This window comes from Amblyomma mixtum, chromosome 4 (assembly GCF_055824585.1).
Source record: "Amblyomma mixtum isolate Tamu chromosome 4, ASM5582458v1, whole genome shotgun sequence".
NCBI lineage: Eukaryota > Metazoa > Arthropoda > Arachnida > Ixodida > Ixodidae > Amblyomma > Amblyomma mixtum.
Window position 1 is genome coordinate 7062731 of NC_143015.1, and position 26594 is coordinate 7089324.

General features: G+C 49.3%; 1 protein-coding gene and 1 pseudogene across 9 annotated transcripts in view; one reads left to right on the plus strand and one right to left on the minus strand.

Moving 5' to 3' along the window:
* Window positions 1–26594, plus strand: part of LOC149345578 (uncharacterized) — a 145518-nt gene that overhangs the window by 16222 nt on the left and 102702 nt on the right. The gene's annotated exons all lie outside the window — the stretch shown is intronic.
* LOC149345579 (uncharacterized) lies at window positions 20538–23019 on the minus strand (annotated as a pseudogene).

The window sequence follows — 26594 nt, forward strand, 5'->3', positions numbered from 1 at the left end:
CGACGGTGACTAGCGTAGGCAATTGCAGTTGTGATTTCAGACCTGAGATGCTGGTATGATAGGAGTAGTCAGATGAGATGAACCTCGCGGCAGTTGTTTCTTGAGTTGGGCTATTATCCAACATCATAAACAATCTTCCCACATTTCCTTCTTTCCCTCTGCTTTACTAGAGAAAGAATTCTATTCAGCAGTAACATTCAGCTCGGGTTTCATCTGCTATACACAGGGGCAGCAAACGTGGCGCCACAGGCCACAAGTGCACTGCTTACCGGTAGGCTAGGTCAGTTCCACCAAGGCTCAGCCGCAGACACATCAGCACAATGATCAGCTGGGCCTTCAGAGGCAGAAGAAACTTCCTCTTCTCACCTTCTGCATTAGACAGTTGCCAGAAGAGTAGTTTCTTGACTTCCGACTCTAGGAAAAACCAAAAGGCATCGAGCCGTTCACTTGATGTGAAGGCTGTGTTGTAGTACCTCAGCATTTTTGGGTCTTGAATCGGGGCTTCGGAAGTAAATTTACCTTTTGTGGCTTCAGCTTTCGTGTGTTTAATTTCATTGTACAACACCGATAAGTCAAGCTTCAGTCACCTGTTCTCTTGCTGCAGTCGAGTGCACATTTTTTTGTTCCTTCAGCTTGTTCTTTCTGTGCCTTTGCTAGCTCTTTCGTAATTGCCTCAGCCTCGTCTTTTAAACTGGCCACTTCATTTTGAAGCATTGACTGTATGTCCTCTTGTTCAGCAGTCTTCACAAGGGCACTTCGGTCGTGTGACAGAGAAGCTCAGCTTTTCTGTCACAACACAGGCTGAGTGTCCTCCAGTCGGGAATAAGCTAGCAATCGCTGGACTGGGAAGCCATTGATTCGGCCTTGTGCACACCTCTCGAAAGCCTAATTTCTGCTGCCAATGGGAAAAACTCCTTCTCTGGGTGGTTACTGTTCTGGGTGCTGGGGCTTGACATTGCTGCAATACATGGAATGGTGTTGAGGCATTCACATTGCTTTGCAGTAATGAAGCAACAATGCCAGTCTTCAGTAGTTTTTTCAAGTTCCACATAGCACACTCCTCACGTCCATAGCATCATTGCACACTGCTGTTTTCCAAAGAAAGCTAAATAGTGCCTCAATCTGGTCACTAGAAATTTAACGTGTTAGAACAAAGGTGAACATTTTTTTCATTCGGTAGGAACCTGATGCGCATCATGTTTGAGGTTGTGGTGAGCACCAGTGCATTGTACGCCTCATTGCTCAAGAAACTGTCGAGGTGGCTTCCAACCTTTAGCCTTTTGAGGTAGTCCAGGAAGGTCTTCTCAAGCCATTCCAACCTTGAGTCATTCGGGTCACTGAAATGACGAGTGTCCGGATCATTCTAATGGATATTTTGTTGCAAGTTGCTAACGTCCATTGGAAGAAAGCAGGTGTGCATAGCTATCATGAATTCCACAGTTAGGCACACTGTTGCAAACTCGACATCACAAGTGTGGCTCGCCTGGTCTTTCATGCACAGTCGCCGACCCATTTTTTTGGACTGGAAGGGACCTGAAAAATGGTCCGAATAATTGAACAGTCCGAAAAATTGGTGAAGTACAAAAAAATCACTTTATTGAGATGAAATCAGCTTAAAGATGTCGCTGATTTTACCTTGCGGCAAATTTCTCTAGCTGGCGACGATTTGCGCTTGTATTTGCGCCAAAGTTGTGGTTTCGCTGTACGCGCTAGACAGCAAGTTCATGGCGTTTGTAATTTGTGCAACCGATGGTTGTGGTAGGCTGCCCGAGTCCGACTCATCTTAAGGCTGAAGATCCTGGCGTACAAGTTTGTCGTCCGTGAGGTCCGGACACATATCGAGGCCGTCGTCCAGTTCAACAAACTCGTAAAACGTGGAGCCCGTTGGAATGTCCGTTCCGTTGCCGCAAAGGTCAACGATGAGGTCTTCGCCGCTGTCGGCGGAGAATCCAGCATGCCTAAAGCAATTGGCAATTGTTTGAGCTCTGACTGCCTTCCACGCGGCGGCCAGCATGCTAACCGCCGCAAAAAGATCCGTGGCGTACTTTTTTCCACTGTCGAAACAAAGGACTGTGTGCTGCAGAAGGCGGGTCTGATAATGCACCTTTAGGTTTTTAATCACCCCCGGGTTCATTGGTTGGAGCACGCTAGTAGTGTTTGTTGGCAGGTATTCGAGCCGAATGGCTTTCAGGTTGTCGATGGTGCCGTGAGCCACGCAGTTATCAACAAAGATAATAACCTGTCACCCCTGCCACTCGAAACTTCGGTCCAGTCGATGCACGTAGTCTTCAAACAATGCACGTGTTATCCATGCCTTGGATTTGCTGCAATACGACACGGGAATGTTCTTCGCGCCCTTAAAATATCTAGGATTCTTGGATGTGCCTATCACAAGAAGTGGCAGCTTCTCGGTGCCAGTGGCATTTGCACCTACCATTACTGTAATCCTTTCCTTACTATGGTGGACCCCTGCACAGGAGTCACCCGAAAAAGAGAGGGTGCGGTCAGGCAACATCTTGAAAAAGAGGCTGGTCTAGTCACAATTGAAGGTGTCCTCCAGGCTGTACTAGCTCAACAAAGGCTTCAACTTCGTCTGACGGTAGTCTGCCGTGGCTGGGTTGGCGGCTCCGCTCTCCCCGCACATCTTCTTAAAACACACACCGTGTCTCTTCTTGAAACCGCAGAGCCATCCGTCCATGAACTTGAATTTTGCAATCATCATTTTCACGGCCAGGGTCTCTGCCTTTTCCTTCAACGTGTCATCCGACACTGGAACATTCTTCACTAAAACAACTTTAAGCCAGAGTAGCAAGGCCTTCTCCAATTCGGGGTGGTCGCCTTTCCTATCGTTCTTCTGGCTGCTGCTGTGGGACGCCTCAAAGGCGGAAAAAATCTTCTCCTTATTTTTCACGTTGTCCGAAATCGTTTGCTTCAGCAGTGTGAACTCCTTGGCCACGTCAGCTTGCGTTAGCCCACTCAGCACTAGCTGAATGATCGCCGCCTTTTTCTCGAGTGTCATAGCAGAATAGCTCCCACACTTGTTTGACGGACCCGGCGGCACCGGCGGGGCCACGTTGTCCACAGCCCGAGTGCGCACCACACCACTCATAGAACACGCAAAAACGAGGCACTTTTCGTTCAGAGCGGTGGAACCGCCGGACGCAATCTCAGAACGGCCAAGGGATTGATGGAGCGCCACTCGGTCGACGCGGTCTGAGAAACTCAAGTGACAACACGGCGAATGGCGAACGTATGAGACAGAGCACAAAGCGATAGCTGCCCGCGTCAGCGTTGGCAACAAAAGCAGATTGACGGCGATGACACCACCTCGAAGTGGCAGAGATTGCAGGGACCTCTACTGGCAAAAATGGGGCACTGAAAGCATGTCAAGCCAATCCACCTCAATCCAAGATGGTGCCTTTTGCACCGGCGAAAAGCCAATAAGATGGCCGATTTTGGCCCGCAGGCAACTGAAATCAGTCCAAAAAATCGAACTTTTGGACTTTTAAAGTCCGAAATATCCGTTGCGAATATTTATGTGCTTCTATGGGGTGACTGACGGTGCCTCATTGAAGCTCGAAATATCCTACAAGTCCGAATTGCCCGTCGGCTACTGTACTTCACTGCAGCTGTGACGGGGTGAGAAGGTCTGCACCTTATGCCTGACGCTCCTCTTCTCAATGTTTGTGGGGTATAAATTTTTGTGCGTCAGGAACATTATTGTATTCGCTTTTGATCTTTTCTGCATCTTGTAGAGCTCCTTTAAGGGAGCCGGTGAGATCTCTTTGCTTCCACCCATACATTTTGCAAGAAACTGAGATACCGTATTTACTCGCGTAATGGACACCCCTTTTTTTTTCTGAAAAACCGAAGCAGAATTGGGGGATAAATTTATGCGGGGTAAATTTTACAAAAACTTTTTCGGGATGAGCAAAAAATGTGGTAATGCAAAAAAAAAAAATGCATTAGACAGCTTACCTTTCACAGTTAATTACGCGTGCACTGTGTGCAAACAGCTTTTTTTATTATTACACTTCACTCTTGGTCAGAATCGCTAGACCCGTCATCATCCAGATCGCTGGCCACCTCCACATCGTCCTCCCACAACTGGTCATCCTCGCTTCCATCCAGCGCATTTGCGATTCCAGTCTTTTTTTGAGATCAGGTCAGCTGGCAGCGAGCACCATGCATCCAACATCCAGGAGCATACCAGCTCGACGGATGGCCTCTGAATCTTGCCGGTCGGCGTCAGGGCGTGCCCTCCCTGGGCCATCCAGTCTGTGTGCAAGCGGTGAACACTGTCTTTAAATGGCTTGTTGATGCTAACATCAAGGGGTTGCAGCACCAAAGTGGCATTCAGTGACGTTTTTGTATGGTGCACACAATGAATCATAATTATAAGGTGACAGCGCTGAGTGTGGCGTCAATTCTTCGGAACAACCTCGGCCGCCGAGCACACAGCATTGATCGGCGGTGTGGGTGTGCTGAATGGCTTTTAGGTGACGTGCATCTACAGAGAATTCCGTTTTTATGTGCGGGAATTTAAAAAATTCCTGTGAGCAAACTACTGGCCTAATCGAGAGCAAACTTCGCTCACGGGGTAGCATATTATGGTCTACGTTATTTGAGATGTAATTAAACGTCGGTACTTGCCTGCATTTCCTGAAATTAAGAAGAAACTGCTGTCAACTGCGAGTAAAGCTGTCGCAGACGAGAGCTATACGCGAGCCGAGCAGCTGGTTTGACAGGGCGCGCCATCTACCGGAAGGAGAGATTCGACGAGCTGACGAGCCGGGACGTCGTTTGTCTCGCCTTCCGGCAGATGGCGCGCCCTGTCAAACCAGCAGCTCGGCTCGCGTATAGCTCTCGTCTGCGACAGCTTTACTCGCAGTTGACAGCAGTTTCTTCTTAATTTCAGGAAATGCAGGCAAGTACCGACGTTTAATTACATCTCAAATAACGTAGACCATAATATGCTACGCCGTGAGCGAAGTTTGCTCTCGATTAGGCCAGTAGTTTGCTCACAGGAATTTTTTAAATTCCCGCACATAAAAACGGAATTCTCTGTAGTTTCTTTTTTTTTCTTTATTGCCTGGCTTTTGCAAAGAAAATTGGACAAAACAAACAATCAACAAAACACAATAAACGCTATGTACATACGACTCGTGGTCAGCCAGCATGAATCTGGCTTCGTCTAATTAAAATTCAGGCAATGTACAGAGCGGCTCTAGTTTTGAGAGCCACTCCGGAGGGTCCGCAGCGGCCTTCTGAATGGTCAGAAACATGTCCATATTTTCGCGAAAGTAAATCCTGGCAGGTCTTGCGTCTCGGTCACAATGGTAGCCTGCCATTCTGGAGCGCCATATACAGTGGAGGCCTGTCAGCATTATTAAGTCGAAAGGCACCCCATCCTCATTTTCGACAGATAAGTACCGAATGCCGTACGGGTCTAGCGGAAATTCTTTCTTTAAGGTTCGCTGCAACACATCCCAAAAATAAACCCCTTCCCAACAGTGTAAAAAAACGTGGTCTATTGTTTCCGGCTTCCTGCAAATCAAACAGTGAGATCCCCAGGGTAAAAAAAATTCCTTTCCCTCTAAAAATTTTTTAACCGGTAAGGTTCTGGTGTGCAGCTTAAAAAAGGAGGTTTTTGTTCCTGGCGGCACCTGCATTTTTTTCACTCTCTTTAAAACATCTTTGCCTGGGCCTCCACTGTACAAGGCCCTGTACAAGGGCACGGGGAAAACTACATCGCACAAAGCACGGTACAGTTTCTTTCGTTTCACAGTGGACAGAAAGTCATTCGAAAACCGCGCGGAAAGAAACCTTACACTGGCAACGATTTTCCGGTAAAAACCGCTGACCCTACTGTAAACCTCAGCAGTTCCGACTACGTACTCCGGCAGCAGGCGCCGCAGCCTAACTTGGCATACGGTGCGCAAAAACGGGTCTCTTGTGTCCTGAAAAAACAAGAAACGATTCACCAGCTGCCGAAGAAACAGATGGCCCAGTCCCAGCCCACCTTCCTGTACCCGTCTGAACAGGTTGGTCCGGCTGCAGCGCTCCCAGTCAGACGACCAGATGAAGACGGCGAAAAAATTCAGGGGGCACTTTGACTGTCTAAAGTGGGTAGAGGCGGAAGCGTTTTCCGCACCACCTTCGCTGTTTCTGTGGCACTGGTGGCGTCACATATATTTGAGTACTAATTACTAAGTGATGGCAAATCACTAATTAATTGTTAATTACTAATTAATGTCTGAATACTAATTAACTGCCAATTAATGACGCTTAAGCTTCGCCTTTAGGAGTGGACCGCGACAGCGCGTTGTAGCGCTGCCAGGGAGTCCATGGAACGCCACCACCTGTTCGGCGCGATGCCTTGCCCTTTGAACGCAACGCTTTTTGAGGAAAGGAAATGGCGCAGTAATTCTGTCATCTCGGTGGACACCTGAACCGCACCGTAGAGGAAGGGAGGTGGGAGTGAAAGAAGATAGATAAAGAGGAGCCGTAATGAAGAAAATGAAAATTCTATTTGAGGAAAGGAAATTACGCAGTAACTGTCTCACATATCTCGGTGGACACCCGTCAAAATTCAGGGGGGCACTTATTTGACCTAAAGTGTGGTCACTGATGTGTGGTTAAGATGTTAAGCTTCGCCCCTAAGAGTGGAACGCGACAGCGTCTTGCAACGCTGCCAAGGAGTCCATAGAAGGCCATCGCCCATTCTGTTCTACGCCTCGCTCGTCGGTAAATTGGTTTTTGAGGAAAGGAAATGTGTCTGTCTCTCATTTGTCGGTGGACACCTAAACCTCGCCGGAAGGGAATGGAGGAGGATGAGAGTGAGTGAAGACACCGTATTCACTAGACGCGCCTTTGTTCATTCCGAACCATCGAGCTGGCATGGCGGAGTGGATAGCGTGCTCGTCTCTCACGCCGAAGACCGGGGTTCGATTCCTGAGCTCGACCAATTTGTTAATCGATTTTATTTATTTATATGGCCTGACTAGTAAAGCTAATTACGCTAATTGGGTAATTAAGTAATTAACTAAGCTCAGTCCCACTTACTTGGAGCATCACTATACGATCCCTTCAATTGGTTGTATGGTTACTAGCCGAAGTGCAATTGGCCCCGTTTGAAATTCGCGCACTGTGAAGTCACGACCGTTTCCACCAATTGAAAAGCGTGACATTTTCTGTCGACAACTGCTGCTTACAACGATGAGACATTAAAGGCTTCCGCCTTAAAATTCTGTGCAGCTTTTGAATGCTTAACCGTGAACAGTGCAACACCTGCATGACGTACCAGAGCCTGCCGATGAAGAACAGGTTGGAAACAGTGGCTCTGGCAAAAATTGACAAGGTCGTTCCTTTCCACTTATCCGCTCTCTCCCGTATCTCTTTGACCTGCCCTGTCCAATACTGTTCGCTGTCACGGTACTCATCAAGCGGAACGCCCAAGTACTTGCATGGTGTCGTCGTCCAAGGCACACTGGCGAACCGTTCAGGCGTAGACGCCCACCCGCCATGCCACAGCCCGAGGCACTTTGACGAGTTAACCCCGCTTCCCGTAGCTTGGCTGAAATCGCGTACACATTTAACTGCCTCGCTTATGCCTCCCTCGTCCACGGCAAACACTGCAATGTCATCAGCGTGCGCTAAGAGCTTAACTTTGACTGCTTGCAAACTGAATCCGTTTATACTCCTGTTTTTCAGTATCTTCAAACAAAGGGTCTCCACATAAATACAAAATATAAGGGGGCTGAGGGGACAGCCCTGGCGCACCGAACGCTGCACGCTAATGAGGGCCCCCAAACTCTTGTTAACGATCAATCTCGTTGTGCAGTTCCGGTATGCCAGGGCCACCCCCTCGCGGATAACAGAACCTACATTAACGTGGCCCAATACTGCAAACAAAAGTTCGTGGGCGACACAGTCAAATGCCTTTTCTAAATCGATCTGTAGAATTGCCACCTGGCCACTAGTGTCATCACAGCATTCTAAGACACTGCGCGCAACGTGAATATTTGTAAAAATAGACCGCCCTTTAATCCCGCAGGTCTGATGCGGACCAACTAAGTAATGAATCACGGTCTGCAACCTTCGCGCCAGAACCTTCATGTAAATTTTGTACTCGATGTTCGTGAGTGCTATCGGTCGGTATGCTGTTACCAATCGTAATCTGTCTATGTCGTCCGTTTTGGGAATCAGCACAGTATGGGATGAACCATAGGATGGAGGCAGTGCTTTTATTTTAAAGGCTTCATTAAAGATAACCTTCAAGACCGGGGAAATTACAAGTTTGAATTCTTTGTAGAATGCCGCGCTGAACCCGTCGGGTCCAGGCGACTTACCTGGGTTCAAACTGTCTATTGCTTGCTCAACTTCCCCTTCAGTTATCCCCTGCTCTAACCTTTCTTTACTTTCGTCGTCCAGACGCGGCATCTCGGATAGAAACGCCTCCTTAAATGTGATAGCATCTACCGGATGTGATGCGAAGAGCGCCTGGTAATGCTCGAAAAAAGCTGCTTTGATGTGGTCGATGTCCGTTTTTAAAACACCTCCCCATTCTATTTCGTTAATGTGATTTCTTTCGGCACGGGCCTTTTCTAAACCAAGCGCTCGTTTCGTTGGCGCTTCCCGTGCAGCCATGTCTTCTGCCCTTGCCCTCACCAATGCTCCCCGATAACGTTCTTCTTCGATAAGCTCTAGCTTTTGTTTGGTTTTTCTTATGTCTTCTATCCATTTACCAGGCGCTCGGCATTCCTGTTTTATCATCTTCTGAAGCAGTGCCTTTAGCTCCATTTCCTGTTTTTTTTCCTCATGATGTATACAGGTGGCTCTTTCTATGGCTTTTAATTTTGAAGTTTCTTTAGTGAGCTCCCACTGCTGCCAAATCCTCATGTTGCTACTTGGTTCTATTTTTGCTATTTCTTCCCTTACAGCTCGGTTATAAAATTCGTCCTGAAGTAGCTTGTCGTTTAACTTCGGCATTTCCCACGAAAAACCATTCCCCTTCTTAACGATTCCTATGCAGCATTGAACCAAACAGTGGTCAGAAAAAGAAACCGGCAGTACTCCATAACTATTGCATTTAGGTACAGTATCCGCGGATGCATAAATGCGGTCTAGCCGTGCCTGACTTGAGCCCTCCAATCGTGTGTACTTTACAGCACGCGCTCCTTCAAGACACTCGGCCACATCCTCGAGGTTGCAGTTAACAATCATTCGTAACAACACTTGAGTGCTCTTATCTCGGAAACTTCGGACGCTTGTCTTGTCGCCCGCACTAAGGACACAGTTGTAATCGCCCATAACAATGAGCTGTCTGTCCGTGTGAAGCCGTTCTTAGGCACTTTTAAAAAACGCGGCTTGGCCATCAACCGCATTAGGTGCGTACAGGCAAACAATGCGCCAGTCAGTGTTGCACAGTGAAAAATCTATCGACACGTATCGACCCGACAAGCACGAATGATGATCGTGTACCACTAGCCCCGGCAACTACTTAACAAACAGAATACAACCAGCCAATGTGCCCACCGCATGGCTAACAACAGCAAAATATCTAGACGTGAAACGTCGCACCATGCTCCCGGTCTCTTCCTCACCGTCGACTTTAGTCTCCTGCACTGCCAGTATATCAATATCTTGCTCCGTTATAAGTCGGTACAGTTGGCTTTGTTTTCTTTTACCTGCCAGGCCTCTGACGTTTAGGGTGGCGACTTTAAACGAAGTCGCAGAAGCCATTTTAACTTAGGAAGAAGAGACCGAAAGCACGGTGCTTACCTTCCGCGCCTAGCATGTCGCTAGACGATGCCGTCGCCACCGGTGTCATCCGGCGCGAGCACGTGCTCCTGGTCAGGAGGCGCCTTGTCGCCGCCACACTTCTCAGCCGGAACCTTTGGCCGCGGCCACAGACTGGCCCGTCGTGCTTGCGGCGTCTTTGCAGGCGGTTCCTCGACGCTGGGCTCTGCTGCCTTTTCCCCGTCGGCCTTGGTCTCGGCGTGCGGACGCTTAGCAGGGGTAGTCACGCCGGTGTTCATGCGGGCGTGGGCCTTCTCGTCGTGGTTATCGCTGGCCGCCTTTGTTTCCGCGTCCACGTGCGCTGGCGGGCTTGCTCTAACTTCGGGCGTCTCCACAGGCGTCGAAGATGGGTCAGTAGTTGGCGACCAGCTCTCCTGTGCGCCAGCAGCGTCGGTGTTGCTGCTCGAAACAGCAGGCTCAACCCCCGCCGTTTTGCCCGTGTCGTCGATGCCGCTGGCTGCTTCCTCCGCTTCGACGGCGTCCATGAGCTCTGCGGAGTCGCTCGCTGCTACACGCCCGGTAGCCGACGCGTAGGTGCGCACGCAGTCAGCCTCGGAGTGACCATAGCGTCGGCACTTCGAGCACCTGGGCACCTTGCAATCACGGCGCACGTGCCCCGTGCCGCCGCAGCGCAGGCACTGCATTGGCCGCCCGGGCACCACCACTAGAGCCAACTCGCCAGCGATACGAACCTGGTGGGGCAGGTCGTCCACCTTCATGCCAGGCTTCATCTTTAGCAGCACGGTCCTCGTGGTGGACCCCTTCTCCTTCATGCCGGCGACGCGCCAGCGCTCCCGGGTGACCTCGGTCATGGATGTCCTCGTCGGCGACGCCGTGTAGCACCCAGTGCAGGCGCAGCTTCACCTGGTGGTCTTCTGGGTGGAAGACGATGCAGCGGCGTCCCTTGACTTTCAGCTCTTTCATGGCGGCCAGTTTCTTTGTGGCGTCAGTGCTGCTGAAGGTCACCGCCCACACGTGGTTTATCTGGTACGCCCCCAACGCCACGACGTCGGGGAGCGCACCAACGTTTGCGAGGGCGTCTCTGAAGTCTTCGACCCGGTAGGGTCGCACACGCACGTCACCGTGCAGAAAAACCGTGTTTTAAACAACACGTCCGGTGGGCAGGGTAGGCAGAACGATCTCGTATTCCTTATCAGCGTCGCTGGCAAACCTGTTTCCGCGGCCGGCAACGGCCGCTATCGCCGCTCCGTGGGAGCCCATGATTCTGCGACCGTCCGCTATCGCGTCTGGAAGTAGAATGACGTGCATCTTGTTATCGTGGTCATCTTCGTGCGGTGTGGTCGCAAAGAACTCTTTAAACTGCTTCCCTTGGTGGTAGTGGTTTGTACAATATTTTGTCGGGCTTGGTGTGTTATGCTCGAGTGCACTGAGGTGTGAATTGCTGAAAGCTCTTGTGCGTTTAAGCCCTCAGCTGCAGTGAATCAGGTACGCATGTGACCGAGCGCAGTCAGTTGATTGCTGTTGTACACTGTTATTTTGAATTTCCTGTTATAGGTTGTGCAAGTGCGTAAAAATTTTTGCCTCTTATGCATCACTGCATAACAATGCAGTGATACAATACGGAAGGGCGGCAATACGCACTATATACAAATACAAATACAAAATTTCTCTTCAACTTTTCGTGACCACTTGCGCCGCCTCGATGAAGTGCTCGCTTGCCTTGCTTCTGCTGGCCTTCAACTTAATACGAAAAAGTGCCACTTCGCCAGGAAAGAAATCACGATTCTGGGCCACCTCGTCAGCCGGGACGGCATTCGACCCGACCCTGATAAGCTTGCCGCTGTCCTGAACTTTGCCTGTCCCCAGCAGACTAAAGAACTGCGTAGTTTCCTCGGACTGTCGTCTTATTTTCGGCGTTTTATACGAAATTTCGCTACCATTACCGCGCCATTGCATCAGCTCCTCACTGCTCACAATGCTTTCGTCCGGACTGAGGAATGCGAAAGTGCTTTTGAAGCCTTGAAGCAAGCACCCACCTCCGACCCGGTCCTTGGCCACTTCGACGATGCTGCTCCCACCATTCTACACACTGACGCTAGTGGCCACGGTCTTGGTGCTGTTCTCCTGCAACGTGATAGTGCTTCTCGTGAAAGAGTTATTGTGTTCGCCAGCCGCACTCTGACACCTGCGGAACGTAACTACGCTATCACCGAGCAAGAATGTCTTGCCGTCGTTTGGGCAGTTAATAAATTCCGCCCCTCTCTTTACGGCCGCCACTTCACGGTCGTCACAGACCATCAGGCGTTATGCTGGTTGTCCAGCCTCAAAAATTTGACTGGCCGCCTTGGGTGCTGGGTTCTTTGTCTCCACGAGTACAGTTTTGACGCCACCTACAAGGCCGGTCGAACGCACCGAGACGCCGATGCCCTTTCTCGTTGCCCGCTCCCGAAGTCTTCGTGTCGTTCTTCTGCCCCACCTTCCACCTGTCACAGCGACTCCTCATCGTCGCCGGCTCTTCTGCACGTCGCCGCCCTCCCCTGCTTCGCATCTGACGACTTAACCGCCCTTGTGTCAGATCAACGCAACGATGCTTATTGCCGCTCCATAATCGACCGTCTCTCGGGCACTTCCTACCCTTCTACCGCTCGGCTGCGTCGGCAGCTTCGGCAGTTCAAACTCGACAACGATGTGCTCTGCCGCTACGTTTACTGCCCTGATGGCACCTGCTGGGTTCCAGTGGTACCACGTACACTTCGCTCCCGTGTTTTGGAGGCCCTCCACGATGACGCGACGGCCGGTCACTTAGGTTTTCACAAAACCTACGACTGCGTCAAGAGCCGTTTCTTTTGGCCTGGCCTTTCGTCCAGTGTCGCTAAATACGTCGCATCTTGCCCGCTGTGCCAGCGCCGAAAACGGCCAACTTCACCTCCTGCTGGCCATCTGCAGCCTCTACCATGCCCCGCCACGCCGTTCGCCGTCGTCGGCATCGACTTGTACGGCCCGCTTCCTCTATCTACACGAGGTAATCGCTGGATAGTCACTGCCGTCGACCATCTGACACGCTACGCCGAGACCGCCGCCTTGCCTGATGGATCGGCGCCCGAAGTTGCTACATTCTTTCTACAGTCCATCGTACTGCGCTTCTCAGTGACCGCGGCCGGACGTTCCTTTCGACCCTTCTTGCCGAAGTTCTGCAATCTTCTTCTACACTTCACAAGATGACGTCCAGCTACCACCCCCAAACCAATGGTCTTACTGAGTGGTTCCATCGCACCCTGTCGGACATGCTTGCTATGAACGTCGAACCTAACCACTGGAATTGGGACGCAGTCCTTCCCTTTGTCCCTTTTGCCTACAATTCCGCATTACAAAGAACCACTGGTTACTCCCCGTTTTTCCTCGTTTACGGCCGTTCTGCCACTACCATTCTCGAGGCCTCTTCTCGACGCCTGCGAACTCTTCACCGTCTGTCCCCGACCAGTTCCTCGCCCGCTTGGCCCGTTGCCGCCACCTTGCTCGCCTGAACACGGAAGCCTGCCAGGAAGATCGCAAGAGTAACTACGACACGACGCACCGCGTTATCTCGTTCAACCCTGGAGACGAGGTCCTGCTTTCTACCCCTCTGCGGACGCCTGGTCTTTGCGACAAGTTCCAGCCTCGTTTTATTGGTCCCTACTTCGTGCTCGACCAAACTTCTCCAGTGAACTACCGCGTCACTCCTGTTGATCCTCCTCCGGACCGCCGTTACCGCGGGACATGTTTCCCGTCTCGAGCCTTTCATTCGGCGCTCTGCATCAGAATAATCGTGGCCAGGCTGGCCGCTTCGGCCCGCGGGGGAAGTTAGTGTAAGCAGTTTATTCGCCTTCGTCGTCGTCGCCTCTCTGGCTGCGACTTCATTCTCTTTCACCTGAAGATTCCCATCGTCATCGCTTGAGGCTGTTCGCTTGGAAGACGTCTCTGGCGAAAGGGCCGGAATGAACGTCTCCGTGAAGTCTTCTTCCCTTACAATGTAAATAGCGTGGAGTGCTGCGCCAACAGTGCTCTGAGAAATGGTGAAACAGATGTTAGTGAACTCTTTTGTTAGTTCTCCTTCCAAGCAACAGAGAACTCTTCAGACCACCAAACTAACGCAAGACACATCATTCTGAGGCTGAACCCCTACTTGTCCTCACTCATTCCTGCCACTGACACTGCTGGTATAAACACGCAAAGATTTACTAGAGAACAAGTTTTCCTTTATTGTAAAACAATCATTTCTAGGTTCAGTGATATAAACGAGTGAATTTATATTGATTGTCACAATAATTAGCCCACTCAGGCTTCAGTATGAAAAGGAATTGTTTTGTGCACTTTTACTCCCCGAAATGTTTTCACTGAGGCAGGCCGACAACTGGCACCAGTGATAAACATTGGATATAAAGTTTTTGAAAGTCCCTCTCCAACATGAAGTGATGCCATCCACGTATTACCAGGATTTAACCACGTATTAACCTTGATATTACCACGTATTAACCTCCTGGTTCTGGCTTGTATAGTGTTGAGTTGCCAGTGGAGAAGTGCCCAGAGACTGGGACTGCTAGCAACCTAGAGATTTGTGACCGAGGAACGAGTTTAATTGATCTGAGCATTCCTGCATGATGGGCAGACAGGGCTAAAGAGTGTTCCCTGTGGTCTATTTCCACTCAAGCATCCTCTGATGCTCGACAATGCTCGTTTCTCGAGTTACGCTTCTGAAAAGGGTGATCCCCGGAGCATTCATTGCATCGCAAAATCTTTTCACAGTCTCGCTCCAAGTGACAAGTCTTTGAGCAATTCTTGCATTGGGGATGTGCGTATTATCATAAAATGGGCAACGGGCCCATAGGATGTTAATCCTTGTCTTCCCTCACAGTGCCTCAAACGCTGTTTGTTTCAACCCTTACGCAACAGCTGACATACCTTTTTTCCGATTTCCACCCATTTTTCCGAATTTCGTCCCATGAGGTCATGACTGACATGTCTTCCCGCTCACACCTCAACTTGTTTCATGCAACTATTTGATGACACAGATCCTTTAAATCCTCCGAGATTCTCACGATCATTATCGTTGGCAGTCTCTTTCTGGGTCTTTAGCTTTCTGCTCTGTCCTTCGTAGCTGGGCTGCTACGGAACTCTTCCTCTAGTTTTGTGATTCCTCAGGTGATGTCGAGGCATTCACCACCCGTTCATGACTTTGCCGCATTGAGTCATCCTTTAGCCCTAGCATACAGGGGTCGATGTTCTCCTGAATCAGTTTGGTCAGCTTCTCCGTCCCAACGGTCTCGGGCCGTACCACAAGTGCCTTGGCTTTCTTGCAAGGCAGTTTTTTTACCGGCACCTTCTCTTCTTCCCCACTCTTCTCTTTGGCTGTGCTGCGTGCTACTTCACTGTAGCTACGCCTGTTCATCTCTCATTGCACTGCTACTTTCTCCCAAAGGGCTTGCGACTCATGTGTAGCCTCCATTGCTATTGCTTTCATCCTTGTGAAATTGGTCAGTGCCGTGTTTATGAGGCGTGTTCCTCCCTCATTGTCGCCCATCTTTGACACTAGTCTCACTAAAGCCTGAAAAAACTTTTGATCTGGAAGAACTTTTCTTCCCCATCCTCTGAATGATGGATGGTTCTGACCGACTCTCTTCAGAGTCTCTTTGCAACGGCCGTCCGCCTGTCTAAAAACAAACAGATGAAAGAATAAAAAGACATCAAGCGCCACCTGCTAGAAGTAGAAAGACACTAACTACTAGTACGCCTTCTTTCACATGGATGGAGCCACCTTTCAGTAATTGGCGAGGCCACAGGCACGTAGGAACACACTAATGTAGTGCGCGCCATCCTGATTGGACGAGAGAGCTCTGCCTTCCGTAGTGCTGCTAGAACCTTGTGAGACGGTGTATAGGCTGACTCTTTTCTGCATTGCCTACCTGTCGACTGCGTTTAGCACGTCCAGCTTTTCCTCAAGGGGAAGCGCCTTCAGCTTGCATGATGCCATCAGAGCTTGACAAAGATAGGGGTTACAAGTTTGGCGATAATGATGATAATAGTGTGGCCTTTCCTTTTGGAACGGGTGGGCGCCTAAAAAAAGAAAGTGCCGTGGCCGGATACATCAAAAAAAAAGGGGGAAGGAAAAACATTATCGAGAGCAAAGCAGCAAACACACAAACAGCGACGAAACCATCAATGAGAAACAGTCGACTAACATCGCACTAGCGTCCACCACTCAGCCAAGCGGCACTTCGCTGCTGCGACTGCCGCTTTGTTTGCCACACCCGTTGTGCCATCCCCGTTGTGCCCGTTGGGCGAGCAGGAACCCAGCACCTGTGGGAATGTAGCGCTCGCCTGCGGTGATGGCAGTTTTTTAGAGCACAGCACATAGTGTTCTGTTATCTCAACCTGTGCCCCGCACGCCCTACACAGAGTGCAACGTTCATAAGGCGGATGGCCATCTAGTGGCGGCCTCTCCAACTCTTGCACGGCTTCTTGCAGCCAGTTCCGTAGCCAAGCCTGGCCAAGACTCGTCAAATGTCATAATGGCAGTTTGTGCGTGTTGTCTGGGCTATAGTGCTCTAGAATATGGGTAGTGGGTTCAGGGAGCGGGTGCGGATGAGGCATCTGATGTCGATGTCGAGAGATGGCACCAGCAGAGTATGGGCTGTATGAAAACGCGATACGCTGTGTACTCGGCATAGAATCTTCCGAGTCTTGGAGGAATAGACAAAGGTCTATATTTTAACACATGTCCTGCAAATAGTTGCTGCGGTACACAGGAACTGCCGAGCGAATTAGGAGACGTAAATGGGGTGGTGACCCGGGAAATCGCCTACCAGTTGACCAGTGGTGGTGCGAATGCACAGCCATGACAGAGTGCACTTCAGATGCTTCACAAGGCTGATTGTGCTCTGTTGTAGGTATCGCTGCGTGTTTTAAGACTGCTACAAAAATGATTGCTGCCGCACATAGGAAAGGTCTGGTACAGGGAGGCGTAAATGTGATATCGATTACTGAGACTGTCCTGTGACCGACATGAAGCAGCCAGAGTGCCAAGTGGACTCCAAGATGGCTGCGGGGCGTCGGTGGAAGCAATTTGTTACAGAAGCGGGCCAGCGAGAAACCGGAATGAGGAGAGATTCCTATCTAAGGTCTGCTTGTAAATCGTTCTGCGATAACGGTTTATCGTGAACTGGAAGCAAACTTGACAGATTTAAATGTGGTAACTGTGTGAACGACTGCTCTCATTTTTATTTTTGTTCTCAAGCATGCATTTTGTCGAAACGAGCGGTCAGATACCACTGATTTATCAACACGGCTGAATAGAAATCAAAAGAACTTCACAAAAACAAAGCATTTCTTTATTTGAACGCTGCAAATATGCTTAGTCAAGGTCATTCTCGAACGTTTCAAAGGTATTCCATGCTTTCCTGTTTACTTGACACTACGTGCCACACAACTATGAGCACCAACTCATCTTGGCTTGAAACTACTTTTTTTCTACTTGATTCTCGCGACTCATTAGGGCCCCTTACATAGAAGTGCAACCTTGTCAGGACATGAAATTTAACAATGCTGGCAGTAAGCACTTGAGAGTGTTGGCTGCACCCTACACCACATGGAAGCTGAGACTTGCACAGTAGCATGACATCAACTATGCTATTACTGCACAGCTTTTCCTGGCTGAAGAACATAGTGAACAAGTTTTCCGACTTCCTCACTTTCAAGGAAAGTGCTAGGGATGGGTAAAGCAACCATCCTCTTTCGCAAATTGCAGTAAACTCAACTGTCTTGGCTTCCCTCATTTGGTGTCTGCAGAAGCAAGTTTGTGCACTCTACACAGTCACTACGTGCAATAAATTTGCGTGCTATGTAAACTGCCATATCAGCTGGTCATCACTCTTTTCAGTGAATTAACCGCTGTGCTCTGCAGAAATTCAACGTAGTTTGCCTTCTGTCAATGACTTTTTACCCGACTCAGTGAATCTGTCATTGCCAGTCTCTGCAGTGTGAGCATCACGTGCATCATCAAGCAAGGAACTGACTGGCTCATTACTGTCGGCACTGCCTGAGCTTGCTGTGTTTGCCAGATTATAAAACGAAAGGCATTTCGCGACAATCAACAATTGGGTGGGTGTCGAGTGGTCATTGGATCCACAGGACTGTGTTATGATTCCAAAAAAGTGCTGTAATGGATCGTGGCCTGAGCGAGGCATCATCGAAACTTAAAGCTTCCCAGCGTGATAGAAACTGAAGGAAGTACTTGATTCTTTGTGCACCTTTGGAGCCTGGATGCAATGCTTGTGCTGTGAAGCGAAATGTCGTGGTCCTGATGCGACAGTTGACAGTACTGAAGCAGCAGAAATGAACTTTAGCGCAGAAATGGGACCATAGCAAGATTATGTTGCTATTGCAGTGCAGCCTCAAAGAAGCAAGTGGCATGAACGTAGTTGTGCAGGAAAGTGAGAAATGAACACACTAGTGAGACACGTTAATCACCCCTCAATGAAGCCTACTGCGGTCGGTGCATTTTTTAGTGCCCATCAAGACAATTATTGAGGCAGTGATGTTTCTAAGAGACAGTTGCCTACCTGAAGAATGATATTGTTGCATCAGTGTTGTCCCAAGACAATTGTAACTCCATGTGGAAGTGTAGGCACTTGATAACACGATTCCCAAAAAGCTAGAATTCAAATGTTACCCTCATCTTTTCAAACCCATTTGGTTGCAGGTGCGCAGATATCAGGCCAGGCATTGTTTCTTCAGGGTGAGCTGGCTTGAGCTGAGATTGAAGGCTTTTCTTACAGGCTGGATGGAAACTTGAAACAGTTAACAGTGCAAAACATATAGGTTAGTTGTTTAAAACAGAAACTTAAGTTGATCTGTGAAAAATAACCCTTATAGACCAGAGAGAAGCCAACAGCCACAGAAACCAAGGGGCACAGGGGATTTTTAATTTCATTTATTTATTTTGTGGTGTTGATCAATTTCTATTACTGAATATGTTATCGCTTAAAGCTAATTGATTAGAAAAGCAGAAGAAAAAACAAACCAGAGCTTTTGTAAGGATTGCTGCTGCAACTGCACTTCGTGAAGGTTGGGCATTTACCATGCCACCTGGAGTGCTCATAGGGCCGTTGGGAAGCGAGTTCCTCAGGCATTTCAGTAAATGAGGAAAATCCGATAAGAAAAACAGCTGTCGAGAAGGATCCACAGGATATTCTCGGCTGCACGTAGTCTTCCCATTCTTGACGCCACTTCCTAATACGTTCCGCATATGGCGATTCCATGACACACCGTCACATGTGATGAAATCAACCAGAAGTCTGCTGGCCTCAGCAAGAATTGTGGCTTCTAGAAGTATTTTTGCAAGTCGTTCAGCCTTGGAATTGCCACTAGTAGCAAAAGTGCCAATAACCTGCTTCCATTTACCAGTAAACAGCACAAACATGACGGCCATCCCGGGGTCACAAGGAACATTTTGTCCTTGAGCTGTAAAAGGGCCCACCCTTAATACAGCCACAAGATGTAACATTTAGGTGCTTAGACAATTTAATCTCATCAACCAAAAGGCCCCCGCACACTTTGAAGCTACTGATGTGTCGTGTGTTTTTCTTCAGTTGGCAGAGTACTTTGTGGCTGAACCCACATGCGGTTTTGTATGCCCGCAAATAGCACTTCAGTGTACTCTTGCTTGGCAGGCAAATAGTGTGCTTTCAGACATGCTCGTATAATTTCGCACTGTTCATTTTCATTTAGACACATTCCAAGATCCAAGCCTTAGTGTACACTTGTTGTTTAGGGTCGAGGGCCGAGATCTCTGCCTTGAGTACTTCCGTAGGCTTGGATGCATTTTTCTCTTGCATCTTGCAGAGCTCATTTTTCAGGTCACTCACTTGTGCTGACAGCCTCAGATTTGTTTGCCATACTGAACGCAGCTTCTGTGCTGTACTCAGCAGATTCTTTTCAACTGATCACTTCACCCTTGCGCAACGCTTCAGCATGGCACTTCTGAGGTGACGGCAGGACATGCATGCTTGTCCTGCAAAGTAGAGCCAAACAAAGTGAAAATAAATGATCGTAGCTTTGGTCTTGCTACCCATTCATGCATACATTGCACTGTTTGTGTAATATCACCAAGGGGTCACTAGACATCATGCTGACTTCCTCCATGGTAACGCACTTGGCGTTCTGGAGGGCAACTCTGAATGTGTTGAGATCACTGGAGCTGAGACCATGGTTGATGTTCTTGGCTTGCACCACCAACTTGAAGGCGATGTGAATGGTGATCCCCCTGAGTGCATCAGCTGCCTTGCCTGTAGTGGTGGCGCACGCTGTGTAAGCAGTTCTGTCGTCCGTCCTTTATTTGTAGAAATGCTTGTAGGTGTCCATGGCCAATTTGAGGACGAATGTCTTGCCACAGTCTGCTGATCCCGTGAAGATCCCGTGAAGCCGATGAATGATTTATCTGATGATCTCACACTGGCCTTCGTTGGTGAGCCGCATCTTCTCAAGAAATTCTTCTGTCTGCGTGATGTCCTCTCGTTTCTGGACTACTGGGCAGCGTGAGTGAGCTACCTTGTCTTCTACAGCTTCCACTTTAGTACCGAGCCTGACGTCAGAATCTGGCGAGATCGTCCATCCTGACGACTGTATCGGCCCCTGTTGACGCTTCTTCTCTAAGTTGTTGCATCTGCTCCGCTTGGTGACACTTGACTTGGGCTCGCAGTCCTCGCTCTTCATTTATGAGACGATCACTAAGCGCGATGAGGTCATTGACATGGACACTTCTTCTGCTTCACCTCCATGATGGATTGGTAGTTGGAGTCGAAGATTTTAGCAAACTTGTTGCAGTCTAGAATGCCAGCCTCTCTTCTGAATGGGTGGAAGAGGAGCACGTGTTCACACTTGAAATTGATATCTGGCTGGGCATACGAGTGCCACTTGAGGACAGCCGACTGCTGGCGTTTGTCGCTGGTCTGTAGTTGGCCATATAGTCGGCGTAGGTGAGGTCTTCAAGCTCTGGTGGGTGGTCCTCACAATGCTTGACTGATGTCTTCTTTCAAATGTTGACTTGACGCCTCAGTGCCTTCCTTATCCATCTCGTCGTTTGTCTTTCTGATTCTAGTCTTGGTCTCTGGTGTTGACGTGGACGACATCTCTTGACTTTGCAGCCGTTTCCAACTGAAGCAAGAACCACGCAGTCTCTTGAGCAGACATTTCGACTCCATCGAGCCTCTTCAGGTTGAGCTCGCGGGTGGCCTTAACTGTAGGTGATCTGTGACTGCAGGGATTCTTGGGCGATCTTCTGAATCTCTCGATGAAGGTTTGACATTCCCCTGGGAGCCTTGTTGACATACTCGACAACGTAGGCAGCACAGGCGTAAACGTCAAGCATGTTGTGAAGGTAAAGGATGCGCAATCAAATGACGAACCACGAAGAAAGACACAGGGACACACACAAGCGCTTGTGTGTGTCCCTGTGTCTTTCTTCGTGGTTCGTCATTTGATTGCGCATCCTTTACCTTCACAACATCATGTACCAACTAGGCCCTACCCAAGTTTTGTTGAACGTCAAGCATGACTTGGTCGCTTGCACAGGCGATCGTTTCAGCATCAACGAGGGTCTCAAATTGCCCACCCTGACGATTTCTAGGTAGTCGGACATGCCGCCATTGTTACGAGACCAGAAGTTCTCCATGCTGTCGTAAACTGCATCTTCGAGGACCCCGTGGACCTTGACATATTACTCTTTGAGCCCCTTGTTGTATGCCTTGTCCTCTTCAGTGAAGGGTGGTGGTAGTGGAGTGGCGATTCTGGTCTCAGAGCTTCCTCACCGAAGAGTGCGAATGCATATGAAACTCTTTGCTGCTCGAATGAATTTGGCTGCAGGTGGCGCTTTGTAGGATAGGATAGGATAAACTTTATGTGCTCTATTTTACAAGTTATTACGGTCGACAGAGGTCGGCGCCCCTATTCCAGGGCACCGCTGAGCTTGGCTGCTCGCTGGGCATGGATGACCAGTTCTCTCTGGAGAACTGGGTTGCCGCTGGAGAGCAAACTCTCCCACTGTTCCGCACTCGGATTTTGTATTCTATGGAAAGCCTCGTTTCTTTTGCATTCCCACGTGATATGATATAGAATGGGTTTGGCCCCACACCATGGGCATATGTCCCTGTATTGATCCGGAACCTTTGCAAACTTACATATACTAAGTAAAATGTACCCGGATCAATACAGGGCACTTTGTAATCCCTGGCATGGCTTTTAAAGTAAGGCAGCTGAAGTTGATCTTGTGGGCTTCCCTGACATTCCACATTGTTACCTAAAGAAAAGAAATATACTGAAGCTGGGAAACAGCAAATATAACAGTAGATATGACATTTAGAGATATTTATAAGCATGTGTCCTTTTCTCCCTAAATGGCTAAAGAAACAACTTACGTGTCCGTCTGGTGTGTTGAATGGGCACTTCAAGAGCCCATTCCTCAAGCACTTGATAAGGTGCGGAAAGTCTGATATGAAGTGTAAATAACGGCTGTTGTCAACTGGGTGTTCCACTTTGCACTTCACGTTGCCTGTCGTTCCCCTGACACCGAGCACTTTCCACATCCGACGATTCCATGTCGCGCCATCACATGCTATAAAGTCAACAAAAAGCCCGCTTTTTTCAGTGAGTATTTCAGTGAGCCAGAAAATTGTTTTTGATGCTGCCTCTTGTTGCACATGTTCCAATCACTTCCGTCCATCTACCAACGAATGGCACGAACAGGATCACCGTGCCGTGATCCAAGTGCATGGCCTTATCCGCTGCAGAGATAAACTGCCCTAAATCTACAAACCCTTTGATATGGCCCGACTGTTTCATAGATAAAAGCTCTGAGAGCTTGAGCTCATCTAGAAGAAGCCCACCATGCTTCTTGAACGGATCCATGTCCTGAGTCTTGTGCTTCAGCTCCGCCAACATTTTTTTGCTGAAGCCAAATGCTGACTGGTACAGAGCCATGTATCGTTTGAGCGTTGATTTACTTGGTAGGGCAAATATCTCATTGTTCCTGATGTGGTCATAAAGGCGGGAACTTTTCATTTTCATAATCATGCATTCAAGGATCCACATCTTGCTGTAGTGGAAACCTTTGCTTTTAGCTGCTGCTGCTGCAAAGCATTGCTTCACGCATTCTTGTTGCTGCTGTGGAAGCTTTGAGATCTGTCCGCTTAGACCCTCTTCTGTTACTGCTGCATTGTGTGCCCGCATCTTTTCAACGTCTTCCCTCATTGTGGCAATCCGTGAAGCTAAGCGCTTGCTTCTACGTGCCACGGATCTCAGCCCTTGGGCGAAGGTTTTAAAAGTCCTGGAAGATGCTCGTCGGACTCTGGACCGCCTTGTCAGAAGGGCCTTTCCAAAGTATTTGCAGCCCATGCACTGTCCACCTCAAAAGAGAAACACAGAGAAGACTGTTAAATGTTTTGACAAAGGAAACAAAGTACATGTTCCAGCTAAGTGACAGAACCAAGATCAGGTGACTATATGTTACCCACCTTTGGTTGTTACTTTGCCGTTGCAGTTGATGTTGAGGTATGCCGCATGCCTGATTTTCAGCTGCTTCTTGAGTCCTGCGGGATTTTCCTGACTAGCACCTTGACCTCCGCAAAATTCTCCTGCTGGCAGTGACAGGTCGATGTCAGCACTTATCGCCGCCAGCGTTTGGTGTTTCCTTGCCCGCGCCTAGCTTGGCACTCGCGTGCCATGTGGCCGGGCTGGTTGCAATTCCAGCAAAGCCGCTAGTTCACTCGCCTTGTTGACGGGAGGCCCCTCGTTGCACGAAGCGGTTGGGGACGACTCTCCCCTTTCTCCGCGCATTCCTGGCGCTCGCTCGGCGCGCGGCCTGTGAGGCCTGCATGACGTCGCTGCTCGAACGTGTATGGGTCAAGTGCGCAAGGGACAGCAGGGGGTTCTGCCTGCCTTTCCACGGCCATTACCTCTGCGCCCCGGCCGCTCATCGCGGAGTCTCAGCCTACATCTCAGGCACATCCCGGTTCTGGCTGGTAGCGTAGTTCGGCAAGTAAATCCTCCTGTACGGTCTTGACCTCCGGTGCTGAGGCCTTGATGTTTGTAAAACCACATCCCCACAAATACAGCTTGAAGCGTGGATAGCACTGCCTGATCACACGCGTGACCTGGTCTTGGTTGGTTGCCATCGGATCTGCCCTCTTGTACAGCTCCTGTATTGCGCGTACGTACTCGAGGAGGCTTTCCTCTGGGTGTTGGGTGCGCAACGCGAGCTCCTCCAGCATCTGGCGCTCGTAGTCCGGCAGCAGGAAATTGGCGCGGAAGCGGTCTTTGAAGTCCACCATCGACTGTAAGGTCGGCTGGCAGCTCCTCCACGTGTGCTACAGGCAGTACCTGCCCTAGCATCACATCATCTGGTGCTCCCAGAGCCGTCTGGTAGTCCTCGAGTGGTCCGCAATTGCGTCCATGTAACCGGAAAAGGAGGGGACCTCCATATTTATCCGCGGGCACGATGCTTTTGCTGATGCTACCACTGCTGCGGCCTCATTGGCGCCAGCCGCCGAACTGAGCTGACGGGCTAATGTGGCAAACAACTCTGTTACTTGCCCTATTATGGCCGCCGCGTTCCTCACTTCATTCGCGGCTAACCCGGCATCCAAGGGCACGGCTGAGATATTCTTCTTGGGAGACATACTTCGCTCAAACTGAGGGAGAAAAATTGAGGATCTACCCTATGCGCGACTGTTTCAAGAAAGCCCACGTCAGCTGTCCGGTCGCACCAGCTAATGACTGACTGCAACCGAACAGACAAAGCCTTTCGTGTACCAAAAAAAAAATGTATCTACAAACACACGAAATATACCACAGAAAACAGTCGAAAACTGCAGAAATAACCCAGAACTCCTAACAAAATTTAAAACACTGTACCAGTCACTACCCCGCAAACATTCCGCATGACCTACTCCCTAACCCTAGCGGTCCGGCGTGGTCCCAAAGAGTGCTGCCATGAGTCTGGCTGCATGCTCCAAAATCGCCAAATAAATCGTCCACATTGGTGCTAATTAAAGAATCAAGTTAGGCGCCATTATCTGTAGGCGATTCCTCTGTGCGAGGACGCGCAGACAGCGACTCGTTCTAGGTCTTTGAAGTAAAGTCTTTTATCTCACATGGTGTCGTGGCAGGGGAATCAGGTGGTCTCCGGGTCAGGAATCGAGAGGCCGCCTCGGCGGTTGGGCCCCCCTGAAATAGCCTCCACCGCGTAGCCCGGTTCCTTCTGCCCCACTCGGGATAGGAAGGGTGGTCGAGGTAACTCGCGATGAGCGGTGCGAGATTTGAGTGGGCCCGCGTGGAAGAACCTCGTTGCATAATACTTGCCTTCATAATTTAAGCTTGTGTCATACTCTTGATGGTTCATGGCGATAGGGACATGCCTTTTCATAGCACCGCTTTCACAAGCGTTTCAAAGCACATATTCCTGCATAACATGGAAAACTGCACTTTAGCAGTAGCTTCTATGCTGTCTTAGTTCATACCCATTAGATTCTACATCCATCTAAAAATGGCGCACTAAAAAACACGCAAAACACAGGGAGAACGGACAGGAGAAGAGCGCACTAGCAACTGAAGCTTGGTCGAAAAACACTTCTAACTCGGTAAGCATGCGCCAGGAAATTCAGCACGTGTCAACGAGATAAAAACCCAAATAGAAACGTGACGATGCTGTACGATAGACATACGGTCTGAACCAAGAGAAAAAATATGCAAGACAAGAAACCTAAACCCCTGGGGCGACCGCAGCACATAATCAGCACATGCGAAAGGTGAAACCTGCATGAAAGCGCTGCCACTCCTGCTATCAGATACCGAGGAACTTACGCTCTTTTTCCAGCAAAAACACCGAAGTGGAACTGACAAATAAGTCGTTTCCTGCGGCGATTATGTTCGAGGCCTCTAATATCTCTCTATCCATACTTTTTCTACCGTGCCCAATGATGCTCCCGCGCCCGATGATGTTACCAGTTGGACCAACTGGAATGCGACAATTGGTTTCGTTCGAGTGACCAATTGGGAAGAAACAAGGCACAAAAGCCATGTAGAAAGGAAGTAGAGATAAATTTAATGCACATGAAAGAATCCTGCCACAGGCTTCGCTTCCGATTCTTTCTTTGGCCCACTTCTTAGTGCACATTCTTGGTCGCCCTGGTAGTGCATACCTTAAATGCATGTTCAGTGTTTCCCGAGGCTTGAGAACCACTGCCAAACGCCTATGCTTGTAGTAAGGTAAGCATGCTTTGATCATCTTATATGAGTGGCCGGTGATAAAGCAGCGTGACATTGAATGTTTTTGGCAATTCATTCTGCCTGCTTGGATTTCGCCTCAACTGCTGTTATAAGCCGCTCCAGCAAAGACATCTTTTTGTCAAAGTGCTCGACCCTTTCCTTTTCGGCATGCTGGAAAACCTTCAAGGTGGCTTCGATGGAGGTGTCCCTGTGGTGCCTCTTGTAGCGTGCATCACCCTGGGGCTATTGCAAGGGTTCTCCTCCCTGTTGGTCAAAACTGGCCTCTGTGTCCATGCTGAAACAAGCATTTTAGGCTGCACACATGTATTCACTGTGAATATATGTGTGTATCATGCTTCCTGGAGCCATAAGAAACGTTTGAAACAAAGAACGCGCCAACCACAAATTTGGTGTCTCCACCCCTTTAGAACAAACACCATAGTTGGGAGGGCACCGCGCTGCATTGCCAAAATGAATGGCCGAGTGCGGCACCACACGAACTAGTTGAGGTAGTGGTGGTGAATGTCTTGCTCATCACC